Source organism: Podarcis bocagei, assembly GCF_964188305.1.
Source record: "Podarcis bocagei genome assembly, chromosome: 6".
NCBI lineage: Eukaryota > Metazoa > Chordata > Lepidosauria > Squamata > Lacertidae > Podarcis > Podarcis bocagei.
In genome coordinates, this window is record NC_138130.1 from 68,211,544 (window position 1) to 68,226,193 (window position 14,650).

Genomic DNA, 14,650 nt, shown 5'->3' on the forward strand with positions numbered 1-14,650 from the left:
ATGACTCCCAGGCTGCGCACCTGGTCCTTCAGGGGCACAGTTACCCCATTCAGGACCAGGGAATCCTCCACACCTGCCTGCCTCCTGTCCCCCAAAAACAGTACTTCTGTCTTGTCAGGATTCAACCTCAATCTGTTAGCCGCCATCCAACCTCCAACCGCCTCCAGGCACTCACACAGGACCTTCACTGCCTTCACTGGTTCTGATTTGAAAGAGAGGTAGAGCTGGGTATCATCCGCATACTGATGAACACCCAGCCCAAATCCCCTGATGATCTCTCCCAGCGGCTTCATGTAGATGTTGAAAAGCATGGGGGAGAGGACAGAACCCTGAGGCACCCCACAAGTGAGGGCCCAGGGGTCTGAACACTCATCCCCCACCACCACTTTCTGAACACGGCCCAGGAGGAAGGAGCGGAACCACTGTATAACAGTGCCCCCAGCTCCCAGCCCCTCAAGACGGTCCAGAAGGATGTTATGGTCGATGGTATCAAACGCCGCTGAGAGATCCAGCAGAACTAGGAAACAGCTCCCACCTTTGTCCCTAGCCCACCGGAGATCATCAACCAGTGCGACCAAGGCAGTTTCAGTCCCATGATGAGGCCTGAATCCCGACTGGAAAGGATCCAAATGGTCCGCTTCTTCCAGGCGTGCCTGGAGTTGTTCAGCAAGCACTCGCTCAATCACCTTGCCCAAGAATGGAAGATTTGAGACTGAGCGATAGTTGGCTATCGTGGCCGCATCTAAAGATGGTTTTTTAAGAAGCGGTTTAATAACCGCCTCTTTCAGCGAGTCTGGGAAGGCTCCCTCACGGAGGGAAGCATTCACCACCCCACGAAGCCCATTGCCCAGTCCTTCCCGCCTAGCTTTTATAAGCCAGGATGGGCAAGGATCAAGGAGACAAGTGGTTGGTTTCACTCGTCCAAGCAGCCTGTCCACATCCTTGGGGGTAACAGATTGGAATTGATCCCACACAACTTGACTAGACAGGACTCTAGCACTCTCCCGCCCCAGCCCTGCTCCCACGGTGGAGTCTACCTCTTCTCGAATCTGAGCGACTTTATCTGCAAAAAACTTTGCAAAGTCATTGCAGGAGATCATGTTGCCCCTACTGGGCCCTGATGGAGCAGGTGGTTCCGCTAAATTGCGAACCACCTGAAAGAGTCTCCTGCTGCTGTTTTCTGCAGATGCAATAGAGGCGGTGAAGAAAGTCTTCTTCGCCGTCGCTATCGCCACTTGGTAGGCTCGACATTGAGCTCTAACCCGTGTCCGGTCAGATTCAGGATGGGTTATCCACCACCGGTGCTCTAGCCGTCTCAACGATTGTTTCATTGCCCTCAGATCCGTGGAAAACCACGGGGCTGTCCGGGCTCCATGCAATCGGAGAGGGCGCTTTGGAGCCAAACAGTCAATAGCCCTGGTTAACTCCACATTCCAGTGGGCCACCAGGGAATCAGCTGAAAGGCCATCAACATGGGGTAAAACATCCCCTACCACTCTCTGGAAACCATTTGGATCCATTAAGTGGCGGGGGCGGACCATCTGAATCAGTCCCGCCTCCCTGCAGAGGGGAAGGGTCGCGGAGAAGTCCAGTTGCACCAGGAAGTGATCTGACCATAGCACTTCTTTGGTTTCGCTTTTACTTAGTGTCAGATCACCAACATCCATAGAGGTGAACACCAGGTCTAAGGCATGCCTGTGGCTATGAGTTGGGCCAGACTTATTCAGGGACAGCCCCATGGAGGCCATGCTTTCCACGAAGTCCCGAGCGGCCCCTTGTAAGGTCGTGTCGGCATGGATGTTAAAATTCCCTAGGACAACCAAACTAGGTGTCTCCAGGAGGACATCCGCCACGACCTGAAGCAGCTCGGGCATGGAATCCTTGGTGCAGCGGGGAGGTCGGCACACCAATAGGAATCCTGTACTGCCCCTATTGCCCAACTTCCAGAACATGCACTCAGAGAACTGAGTCTTTCCAATAGGATGCCTGGTGCAAACTAATGACTTCCTAAAAATCACTGCAACCCCCCCTCCCCGCCCACAAGGCCTGGGTTGCAGTGCGTAAGAGAAACCTGGTGGACATGCAGCGGCAAGGACAGGCCCATCTGCTTCATCCAACCAGGTCTCTGTCACACATGCCAGGTCAAATCCTCCATCCATAATCAGGTCGTGGATGGCAGTGGTTTTATTCATCATTGACCTGGCATTGCACAGCAACACTTTCAGGTCATGTGGGTAAGAGACATCAGCAGAAGCAGAAGCCTATGTAGGTGCTAAAGGTCCTATGAGTGACTAGAGTGCCAGAATATCCATATGTTAGTCTTTCTTATAAGGGATTCATCACCCAGACTACTGCTTCTGCTGATGTCTCTTACATATTATGGCTTCTTGTCCTGTGTTGATCTTCCTGGGCTAGGTTATTTTCTCTGAGACCAGCTGTAGCCTGGAAATTTAGAAATGTAGTAGCAACTGGAACACCTGATGACCAGGCAGAAACCTGTATAGACTTCTGTCCTTCCATGGTATTTACAATATACCATAAGCTGTCTTATGAAAACATTAGTAAGAAGGCAGGGTATGAATACTTCAGATCAAGGCATCAATAGATAAACTGAATGTTGCGCATCTCCTCTTAATCCTTTCTATCCTGCATATAAGGGTCTGAGAGACCCAAAGGATCTATGAGTCTTGTCACTGTTTAGGGACCCCCCTTTTTTTTAAGCCTCAGTGGAAACTTCTGAAATCTCTCTCAGTATTTGAACAACTGGATTATGCAGGTATCATGAATGAAAACACATCTTTCCCTTTTGATGACTCCTTCATATGATCTACCAATTTTAAGGCAGCTTCACGTTGTACGTGAATTGAATATGGAGTAAGCTTGCATGCTGTGTCTCTGCTGCAGATACACCAGAAGGGACACCAGTTTTCCACAGCAAAGAAAGGTTCAGCACTTATCCACATTTACCATTCCTCCGCTCTTTCCAGGCATGGTCCTCAATTTAAAACTCTGTGTGTGAGCACACACACACACACACACACACACACACACACACACACACTTACACTTCTTCTTCGTCTTCTTTTTGCTCTGGACCTTCTTTCCCCACAAAAACCCACTTTTTAAAGCTCAGTCAGAGCAATCCACAGAAAACCTGAACTGATTTTGCTCCATTTCAGCTTTAAAATGTGTGGTTTTCAGGGGCATTAAAGTGTGGATCTTTGCCTAAAAGAGCAGGGCAAAAGTAAGTGTGGGGACATCTGGATGATCACGACAGGTCCTTAAATACCCATAGCTCCCTGGAACATGACACAGATGTTTAAGCATGCAAAACTTTCATCTACCCTACATACAAGCGCAGTTGCTACATATACCCTGTGAATCATATTTCATACCAATCTCTCTGTTTATCTTTTAATAATATGGTTCAGTATACGCTGCATGAGATGATTTTAATTGCAGAATGAAATACATCTGACAGATGGCTAGAAATTATAGTTATTAGCAGAACCCTGATCTGATAGTCTCAACTCCCACTTATATCTACAGCTTAACACGAGAGTTCTTCCATTATTCAGAAGTCGTTAAGGTAGCCTTATAAAGGACTCCTCTCTGCTTCACACTGAGTTGGCAGAAGGAATACGAACTTCTGCAATGTTTGCTTGAACTTTTCTCTATTATCACTGCCCAGGAATATTTATCCATTCTGTATTGCTTCTTTTGTGTCTCTCATTCCACACCAATTTTAATATTTTGTTTGTTTTCCTCAGAGTAGATCCATTGAAATGAATGGATCTTACCCTAGCCATGTTCATTAATTTCAGTAGGTCTACTCTGACCAAACTGTAGTTGACTAGCACCCTAGATGTATTGCAATATTGTAATGTTGCAAAGCATGAAGGAGTTACGCCAAAGGGCGGGGGAAGTCAAGAAGAATGTTCCATCTGATGGCAACAAATACCAAGGCTGCTTCTTAGGATCTCACAGGTATAAGAAATAATTAAGGAGGTGAAAAGGGTGCCCATGTGGTGACCCCCAAAATCTTGTTGGATTATATAATTTCCATCAGTCCCAAGCAGCATGGCCACTGGTCAGGGATGATGGGAGGTGTAGTCCAAAAACCTCTAGAGGACATCAATTTGGCAACCTCTGAAGGTTACTTCACCCATTTATGAAATTTTCTGCGATGGAATTCAAGGGGACCTACAGGTAGTCTCTGATCCAGACACTGACTGGATGGCTACTAGCCATGATGGGTATGCTCTGCTTAAACAGCTGGAGGCAGTATAGATCTGAATACCAGTTGCCAGAAACCGCTGAAAGTGCCCTTATACTTGGGCCTGCTTTCAGGTTTCCTACAGGTATCTTGGTGGCCACTGTGAGAACAGGATTCTGGACTATATGAGCCATGGGCCTAATCCAGCAGGTTCCACATGTTCAGACCTAGATTTGTCCTTCAGCTTTCTCTTTTAAGAACATAAAAAGATCACTGATTGATCAGAGCACAGGTACTCCTAGTTCACCATTCAGTTCTCATAGTGACTAACCAGATGACTACAGAAAGTCTATATGCAGGACATAAACACACTAGTCCTATCTCCTCATGATCTCCACCCAGTGGTATTCAAAGGCATGCTGCTTCGGATCCTGAATGGTAGTATATAATATGTTGGTATATCTGCTGTTATATCCTCTGTTGGCATCCGTCTATCTTGGGAGACAATAGAGGAGTGCACCTTTGGGGGTGAGGACAAGCTGTAGCTGTGGCTGTAGAGACCAATATGGGAGAGACAAGTTTTGTTGCCGCTGGGGCAGATGAAGGCATCCAGTTGTGCTGCTGCAGATGCACCATGGTGTTTCTTCTCTCTGTGCTCCTCCCAACGGTCATTTATTCTCTGGTCACTGATATGGATACATGACTTGCTTGCCTGTCTCCAGAGACTTATCCCTTTGCCATCTTTATTTTTTCAAATAATTTGGGAACTTCCCTACCCTTTGTGTGCTAGCATTTGGGGAATACTAGAATCGGTGACTAGCATAATAGCTTGGACACATAATTATCTCTGTGCTTGCAACTCCCTTGGAATACTAGTTTAGCAAAACTTGCCACTTGGCAGAGTAGGCAGGAATTGAGTTTCATGCAAAGTTTTTCCCTTTTATCTATAGATCACGCATTGCTTAGAGACACAATTTTCTCCTCAAAATGCTTAGACTAGAATATTTATCCCATAGTCTAATGAAAGCTTCTAGAATGAAACTGCTAATCATTGTGTGCCTCTTCTATAGAAAAGTTACAAAGTACAGATGAAAGCCATTATTTTATTCTCCATTTAAACAATGCTCTTTGCTGCAATTATGATCAAAGGTCCCTTTGGCAAATGCAACATTTATTTCATATTGACATACTCTTATTATACGTTTCAGTTATCAGCAGAGATTATAATCTTAATGGAGTCAGACATCATTTTATGGTGATTTGTCAAGAAAATAACCAAAGGAGAAGCAGATGTGTTTGGATGCAACTGCATTGTTTTGCAGCAGCCACAGAAATGAGTAAAATGAGACCAAACTAAATGTGGAATAATGCAGGTCTTCCAGATAACCCATGGAGTACTAATTCTGATTTGCTTGCACAAAGCCCCATCGTTCAACCGGGACACTGAGGTCCAGCGCCGAGGGCCTTCTGGCGGTTCCCTCAGGATGAGAAGCGGTTACAGGGAACCAGGCAGAGGGCCTTCTCGGTAGTGGCGCCCACCCTGTGGAACACCCTCCCATCAGATGTCAAGGAAATAAACAACTATCTGACTTTTAGAAAACATCTGAAGGCAGCCCTGTTTAGGGAAGTTTTTAATGACTGATGTTTTAATGTATTTTTAATCCTTTGTTGGAAGCCGCCCAGAGTGGCTACGGAAACCCAGCCAGATGGGCAGGGTATAAATAAATTATTATTAATTATTTTATTTATTTATTTATTTATTTATTTTACCACCTGGTCTTTCCTTAGTGTTCACTGCAATTTGTTTGCAAGGAGGTTATTCAACAATGAGCCTTCATCTTGACTTGCTTGTGGGATGTTGATATATCTTTTTTTTTTTTTTTTAATAAATTTTTATTGGTTTTACAGCATTTTTAAGAAAAACAAACAAAACACAAAACAAAACAAACATAGAAAATACTTTCAAAGATATTTTCATAAACCTCTTTTCTTGGACTTCCCCATACCTCCCCTCTCTGCATCCCAGTGTCCATATTTGAACTAGCAACTTCCAATTGTTACTTTCTAATCTCTGTCATCTTAGTCCTCCTTTATTATCTAGCCTTGTATCCCTGTACCCTGTTACTTCTAGCAACCACAACATTTTAACATTCGTTAAGTTTGTAGTAGTCCTTAAGATAGCTCTTAAATTTTTTCCATTCTTCTTCCACCATCTCTTTGCGTTGGTCACGGATTCTGCCTGTCATCTCAGCCAGTGTCATATAGTCCATCACTTTCATCTGCCATTCTTCCAGAGTAGGTAAATCTTGTGTCTTCCAATACTTTGCGATGAGTATTCTTGCTGCTGTTGTGGCATACATAAAGAAATTTCTGTCTTTCTTTGTCACCAATTGGCCGACAATGCCCAAGAGAAAGGCCTCTGGTTTTTTAGAAAATGTACATTTAAGTACGTTTTTCATTTCATTATAGATCATTTCCCAGAAGACCTTTATCTTCGGGCATGTCCACCAAAGGTGGTAAAAAGTACCTTCAGTCTCTTTACATTTCCAACATTTATTGTCGGGCAAATGGTAGATTTTTGCCAGCTTGACTGGGGTCATGTACCACCTGTATACCATTTTCATAATGTTTTCCTTTAAGGCATTACATGCCGTGAATTTGATACCGGTGTTCCATAACCATTCCCAGTCATCTGACATAATGTTGTGTCCAACATCCTGCGCCCACTTAATCATAGCAGATTTAACTGTTTCCTCCTGTGTGTTCCATTTCAACAGCAAGTTATACATTCTAGATAAATTCTTAGTATTGGGTTCTAACAATTCGGTCTCTAGTTTTGATTTCTCCACTTGGAAACCGATTTTCCTATCCTGTTTAAAAATTTCCATTATTTGACGATATTGAAACCAATTTTCTACTTTGTGCTTCAATTTCTCCTGACTTTGTAGTTTAACCTTGTCTCCATCCTGTTCTAAAATTTCCCAATACTTCGGCCATCCGACCTCCATATTGAGTTTCTTCACTGCTTTAGCCTCCACTGGTGACACCCATCTAGGGGTTTTATTTTCCAATAAGTCTTTGTATCTTATCCAGACATTAAATAATGCTTTTCTAACAATGTGATTTTTAAAGATACTGTTAACCTTGTCATACCAAAGATATGCATGCCAACCAAAAGCATTATTGAAGCCTTCCAGATCCAAGATGTCCGTGTTCTCGAGGAGCATCCATTCTTTCAGCCAGCAAAACGCTGCTGCCTCATAGTACAATTTTAGGTCCGGCAGGGCAAAACCCCCTCTTTCTTTAGCGTCAGTCAGTATTTTGAATTTAATTCGGGGCTTTTTGCCCTGCCAGACAAATTTCGAAATGTCTTTGTGCCACCTCTTAAAACATTCCATCTTGTCAAGAATCTGCAAGGTCTGAAACAAAAATAACATTTTAGGCAATACATTCATTTTAATTACTGCAATTCGGCCTAACATTGACAGTTTCAGATTTGACCATATTTCTAGATCTTTTTTAATCTCTGACCAGCATTTTTCATAATTGTCCTTATACAAATTAACATTCTTAGGTGTTAAATAGACCCCTAGGTATTTAACTTTCTTAACCACAGTCAAACCTGTTTCCTCCTGAAATTTCTCCTTTTCCATATCTGTTAGGTTTTTCCCTAAGACTTTAGTTTTTTGCTTATTCAACTTAAATCCAGCCACCTGGCCAAATTGTTGAATTATTTCTAAAACCCTTTTCGTACTAGTGTTTGGCTCTTGCAAAGTCAATACTAGGTCATCTGCATACGCTCTTAATTTGTAATGTTTAGCTCCGACCTGCACACCTTTGACCTGCTGGTCATTTCTTATCATATTCAGCAACACCTCCAGAACCGAAATAAAAAGTAATGGGGAAATTGGGCACCCCTGCCGAGTTCCTTTTTCTATCTTAAGTTCCTCAGTCACGACATTATTTACAATCAGCTTAGCTTTTTGTTCAGAATATATTGCAGCCATACCATTCTCAAAACCCTGGCCTACCCCCATCCCATGAAGATTCTTCCTCATAAAACTCCAAGAGATATTATCAAAGGCTTTCTCCGCGTCCACAAAGATCAATACTGCTTTAGTGTTTATATTCACCTCCAGCTTTTCCAAAATGTCTATTACATTCCTTACATTGTCTGCTAGGTGTCTTTTAGGGAGAAAGCCTGCTTGGTCTTTATGAATCTTCTCCATCAAAACTCTTTTAAATCTTTTTGCCAAAATGTCTGCAAAAATTTTGTAATCCACATTAAGGAGTGATATCGGGCGGTAGTTCTTGAGTTGAGTCTTTTCAGTCTCTGACTTTGGTATGAGTGAAATATATGCCTCTTGATATATCTTCCTGTTAATGATTCATTCATTCCACACATTTCAATGCATTTCCCTCTCACTTTCTTACCCACCCAAATTTCACTACATTTAAAATGTGTATTTTCTGTGCTAGGGTTACGGAAGGTTTGGATCCACTCTAATTGCACAGGTCTACATTTTCTGCTAGGTGCTTGAAACCCACAAAATACTAGCAATCTTAAGGTGTCCCCGGTGTCTTGTATATATATATATATATATGTATGTCATTGCATGTCACCCCAATCTAGTAATGAAAAATTCCAAGGTTTAGTTTCCTTGGAATGAAGGACAGCAGAGACTTTGGTGTCTTTATGATATATGGTTTATTTGTACATATATACAATCTGAGATGCAAGGGCTCGCAGCCTTAACACCCCAGAAGGTCTTGCTTCTCCTCTAGCCATAGCTTTGGATTCCAGCAGAAATCAGGTATGACTCTCATTCTGGCTTCTGCCTACTTCTATCCCAGCTCTGAACTCTGGCTATTGTTCCTTCTCACTATCAGCAAGATGAGGGTGCAGGCTCACCCATTTGCCCTCCAGCACAAAGCAACTTCATTTCTTATACTAACAACCGATACATAGGAGTCTTGAACTCACCAAGACCTTGACTGGCTCCTTCAGCAATGGAATCCCCCAAAGTCACAACAATATTAAACCTTCTGCGTATGTGCTGCTGCAAAACCCCAAAGATTTATCTGATATCTATCTGTGACACACAGTCAGACTCAGTCAGACCTTTGGTCTGTCTTGTTTAGTGATGTCTGCACTGAGTGGTAGCAGCTCTTGAGGATTTCAGATGGGACTTCTCTCCACCCTGATATGCAGGTGCTGGCAACTGAATCTGAGATCTTCTGCATGCTCACAGCTGCACTCCTTCCCATAAAACAACTTGAATAAGCCCCAAGAGAGCTCTGCTGCTACCAGTATTCATTTTGATTTGTATGTAATCTGCGGGGTTAATTTGTTAGCTTGCTGCTTTTTGCCTAGTCCTGAGGAATGTTCACACACATTGCCTAAAGTTTTCAGGTCTTGTGCCAGAAATCCAGTATAATGTAGTGTAAGCACATTATTTGTAAAGCCTTAAGCCTTTGTTTATCCAGAGGAAACTTTAGCATGGATTCCTGCATATTTTGCTTTGTTTGCTTCTTCTGACTTGTTGAATTATTCCTCTAAGACTACAGGGTCCAAAAACACCCGTTCTACAAAACTGGTAGGATATTTAAAGCAGTCTTGGAAAATTTTTCCATTCATTCTGGTTCACTTTTCTAAACATGCCACCTAGAGAAAATTCAAATTTGTACAGAGAAAAGAATCAAGCAGTGGGAATATAAAACACTGCAGCAAAAATAGCTGACATCTCGGACTGATGTAGTGCTGAACATAAAGCTGGCAAGCTGCCTTGAGTTCTTCCCTTTCTTATTTTTTTTTTAAAAAGCTCTCCCTGGGATTTGTTTGAATTACATATTGTCTTCTGGGTGTGTGTGAATGGCAAGGCTCCCTAACTCGCCGATAACGAGAGCTCGTTTTAATACTACAGGGTCACAGGTGACATCTCAAAAGCTGTTTCTTGTAGCTATGGAAGGTAAATAGCAGAAATTGTAAACAGTAATTGTAACTATAAAAAAAAAACTTTTGAAAACCCTATAATCTTCAAAGACTGCACTAAGAAGACATGGGATAATATGCATATGACAAGAACAGGTGGGGATGTGAACAAAATGAAGATGAAACTGCAATCGTTGTCTATAGGGAGAGCAAGTAGAAATGTCAGCCTGGAATAGTGAAAGAGAAACAACACCCTAACAATGTAGATCGGTGGTGTTATTTGAGCAGCGATACGCCCAACTTTACAGACAGCAGTCCTTTATTTGAAGGACTGTCTAGTCCAGCTGAATTTTAAAGATGAAGAACTCTCAGATGGGCAAGCAACAACAGTTATCATCATCACTTGGACAGGAGCAGATTGAGCAGGCGCTCAGGTCACCCAATTACAGTCTTCTCTTCTACGATTATTATTACCGTATTTTTCGCCCTATAAGACGCACTTTTTCCCCTCCAAAAATGAAGGGGAAATGTGGGTGCGTCTTATGGGGCGAATGCAGGCTTTCGCTGAAGCCTGGAGAGCGAGAGCGGTAGGTGCGCACCGACCCCTCTCGCTCTCCAGGCTTCGCGGACCTCTCCTCAAGCAGCGGGAACGTTCCCACTGCTTGGGGAGAGTTGCAGGCATCCCGAAGCCTGCGCGCGCTGATCCCAGCACGCGCAGGCTTCGCGGATCTCTCCCCAAGCAGCGGGAACGTTCCCACTGCTTGGGGAGAGTTGCAGGCATCCCGAAGCCTGCACGCGCTGATCCCAGCACGTGCAGGCTTCGCGGATCTCTCCTCAAGCAGCGGGAACCACCGCTGGGCTCCCACGGCTTGCAGAGAGCTGCCTGTTTGGGGGCTGGGGTCGGGGGAAGCTCGGGCTGCCCCAGCCCCGCGCCTGGGGGGGAAATAATTTTTTCCCTTTATTTCCCCCCAAAAAAACTAGGTGCGTCTTATGGGCCGGAGCGTCTTATGGGGCGCAAAATACGGTATTTCCAAAGGTGCATCTATAATATAAATTAGCATATGCAAATTGTCACTCTTCTTGTCCACTCTTTGGATGGTACGTTTCCTCCCATTAGGCGATGTGAAAATAGCCTTTGTTGGTATGTTAGATCTTGGGTTAGCAAAGCTCAGCTTGGGTCACTGCTTCAACTTCCATGAAGGAAGACAGAGGAAATCACAGGAAGTGCTTGCTTCGTCCATGTTGGTGATGGCTGCAGTGATGGGATCTCACTAGTTCTGGGTCTACACCTAGTGAGCACTAGTGAGAGCTCTTCCTTTCTTGTGTCCAGTAATCCCCCTTGGAAGCCCTATCTCAAATCCATAAGGACAGGCCCCAAAATGCATCACCTGAATGTATGTGTGTGTTTGTTGGGAGAGCCTTCCTGCTCATTCTGTTGTGTGAGGCTATTGAGTTCTGCCCCAAATTCCAACCCTAACAGCAGTGCTGTTAACAAAACATCACTTTGGGAATATGCTCAATCTCCTTTTCCATCCACTTTTACTTCTGGTTGCCATAGCTCTCTGAACTAATTGCCCTTCGCTTATTGCTGACTTCCTCCCCAGGTTCTAGTATAAATAAATCTGCATTCATTTCCATACACCAGGCATCATTTATATGGAAGTCAGTAAAGGAGGGATTGCTTTGACTATATTAAGCATGATTTGCTAGAATGCTTTAAACATCTTTTGTTTTATTTATTAATTTATTTTAAAAAAGAGAACCCTCTGCTTATTGCAGGAAAGCCAATAGAGGAAACGTGTTTTGCATCTTGGAGAAGGGGGGGGGGTTACTATTATTATTATTCCTTCTGGGCATGAGACAATGCAGATTCAGTAAACAGATCCAACCATGTGGAATAAGAAAGATTTCACTCTTTTAGGTTCATTAGTCTCACAGTGTGAACTTTAATAAAAAATAAATTTGACTAGATTAGATACAATTACAGCAAGAAGAAACACAATTTTGTACACATGTATCTTTTGTGCCTAAAAAGAAGTCTGTGGATGCTTGTATGAGGGGGATGGAGATGGGTGGTGGGGAAGAAAACTGTTCTGATTTTGCTTCTCCTAGATTCCTAGAAAACTACAGTCTGTCTCAGGCCCACCATTGCTGTATACCACCTAGTCAAAGTTCAGCATTTTAAAACCCCCTTGCTTCCAGTGGGAAAGTTAATCACATGCTTAAATCTCTCCCATCAAAAGTACTAGGGCTTAAAGTATTTTATGTTTTCTCCCTTTATTTTTGGGCCCAGCAATGTGCTGAAATATGAGAGGCCCCATCTGTACTGGTAGTCCAGTGACTTTAGAAGATACCACTTATTTTGGCATTCAGCAGCATATACTTTTATAATAATATTAATCTTCTTCTTCTTCGGCAATCACTCATAGCCGAGTAAGATTGTCTTCCATAAACACAGTTTTAACAATGAGACCATAAGAGATTGTGGAGGCCAGTTCTGGACCCACACGTCCTTCCACAGTGGGGATATTGGTTCCCGGGTGGGAGTTGATTACGGTGTGGATTTGCCAAGCGTGCCTTCCTCTTAGCACGTTTCTCCCCTGCGTTCTGAGTTTGAGTGTCTTCAAAGCCCATAACACCTTTGGTAAAGGCTGTTCTCCAACTGGTGCGCTCACAGGCCAGTGTTTCCCAGTTGTCGGTGCTTATACTACATTTTTTTAGATTTGCCTTGAGACAGTCTTTAAACCTCTTTTGTTGACCACCAGCATTATGTTTTCCATTTTTAAGTTTGGAATAGAGTAGTTGATTTGGAAGACGATAATCAGGCATCCACACAACATGACAATATTAATAGGTGAATACCTGCACAATCAGAGTAAGATTACAGGATCTACAAGGAAACAGGCAGAGAAAGATCTGCTGCATGGATTGATTGATCTATTTTAAAATCTACTATATGTATTGGGGAAAGTGGTTTTTCTGTTCTCTGTAGGTCTGGCCACCTCTCTAGATACTATCACCAAACTCAGCAGGAGGGTTCTTGAAGTGAGGGTGGCTGTCTTCATCAATGTTTGGATGCCAGTTGCCATTTTTATTCTAGATGGCGGACTGAGACATGATCTAGGCATGACTTCACCCATTTTTGGGGCACAGGTTCAGCTGCCTCTTGAGATATCTTCACCAAACTCAGCAGGAGGTTTTCCAAGGTGGGAATGGCTGTCTCTGTTGATGTTAGGATTCTCTGTGCCATTTTGAATCAAGCTGGATTCCCAAAACTCACATTGATGTGACTTCACCCTATTCTTGCTCTGACGGGTCCAAACTCACAAACTGTACTATCCATTTAAAAATCACTAACATGCTTTGGTCTTTACAAATTCCTCACTAATAGCATATATTTTGAAGCTTATTTCAAAAGTTATCAAAAAGGAACTCAGTGAATTTAGTAGGACTTGCTAATTAGTAAGTAGCCTTTGGAGTGCAGCTTTTTGAGAACTTACACTGCAGGTGCATATACGATCTCAGTGAGCCCCAAAGGAAAAGTAGGTGTGTTAATGTTCAAAACCCTTCAAAGTGAGGGGGGGGGGAAACGACCCCAGACAGATGTGAATGAAGCAATCTCTTCTAAGTGTCCTTAAGCATCAATGAGCCAATTCAGAGGACACATAAAAAAAGAATTACCTGCTCTATGCCCAGAGAATGATGGTGGCAATATGTTGTACTGCTTGCTGCTGGTCAGCTTAATGAGGAACCTACTGAGAAAAAACAGCTTTTAAGAAATCACAATATCTACTTTGCCCTGGATAGCAAATCCTTCTCCCATGACCTTCCTTGCCTCCAAATAATTTTCTTTTAAACTTTGTTTTCTCTCATATTGATCTCTCTCACTTCAGGGAGCCCAGCTGCAGTTGTTTCAGCATCAACCATCTGAGGTTTGCCCATCGTCTGTGCCCGTTGAAGCCAGTTGGAATCCTTACTCACTCAAATTGATTTAAGAATCTTTATTCACTTAAATGGATTGTACACGTGGCAGCTACAATCCTCACTATTCTTACCTCAGAGTAATTCCCACTGACCTCAGTGGGATTTACTTCTGATTGGACATGCACAGGTAAGGATTGCCCAGGGGCAAGCCCCATTGAACATAGTGAGACTTGCTTCTGGATAAACATGAGTGGTATTGTATTGTCAGCCTGCCCACAGTTCTACTGTGAACAAATAAATGCACACATGTTATTGTTCCTATTTTGCCCCCTGGATAATCATTTTTAAGACCCACTTTGTTCAAGAGGTTCATGTTAGGAACTTTGCTCCTTCATTTATTTATTGCTCAATACAATATACACAGGTCTCCCTCGTTTAATCCCCACATCAACTCTGTGAGGTAGGTTGGGCTGAAAGGCGGTGAACCACATGGCTGAGTGAGGGTTGAACACTAGTCTCCCTGTTCCTGGTCCAAGACCCTAACCACTGTACCACACTGCCTCTTACCTGCTTTTTCC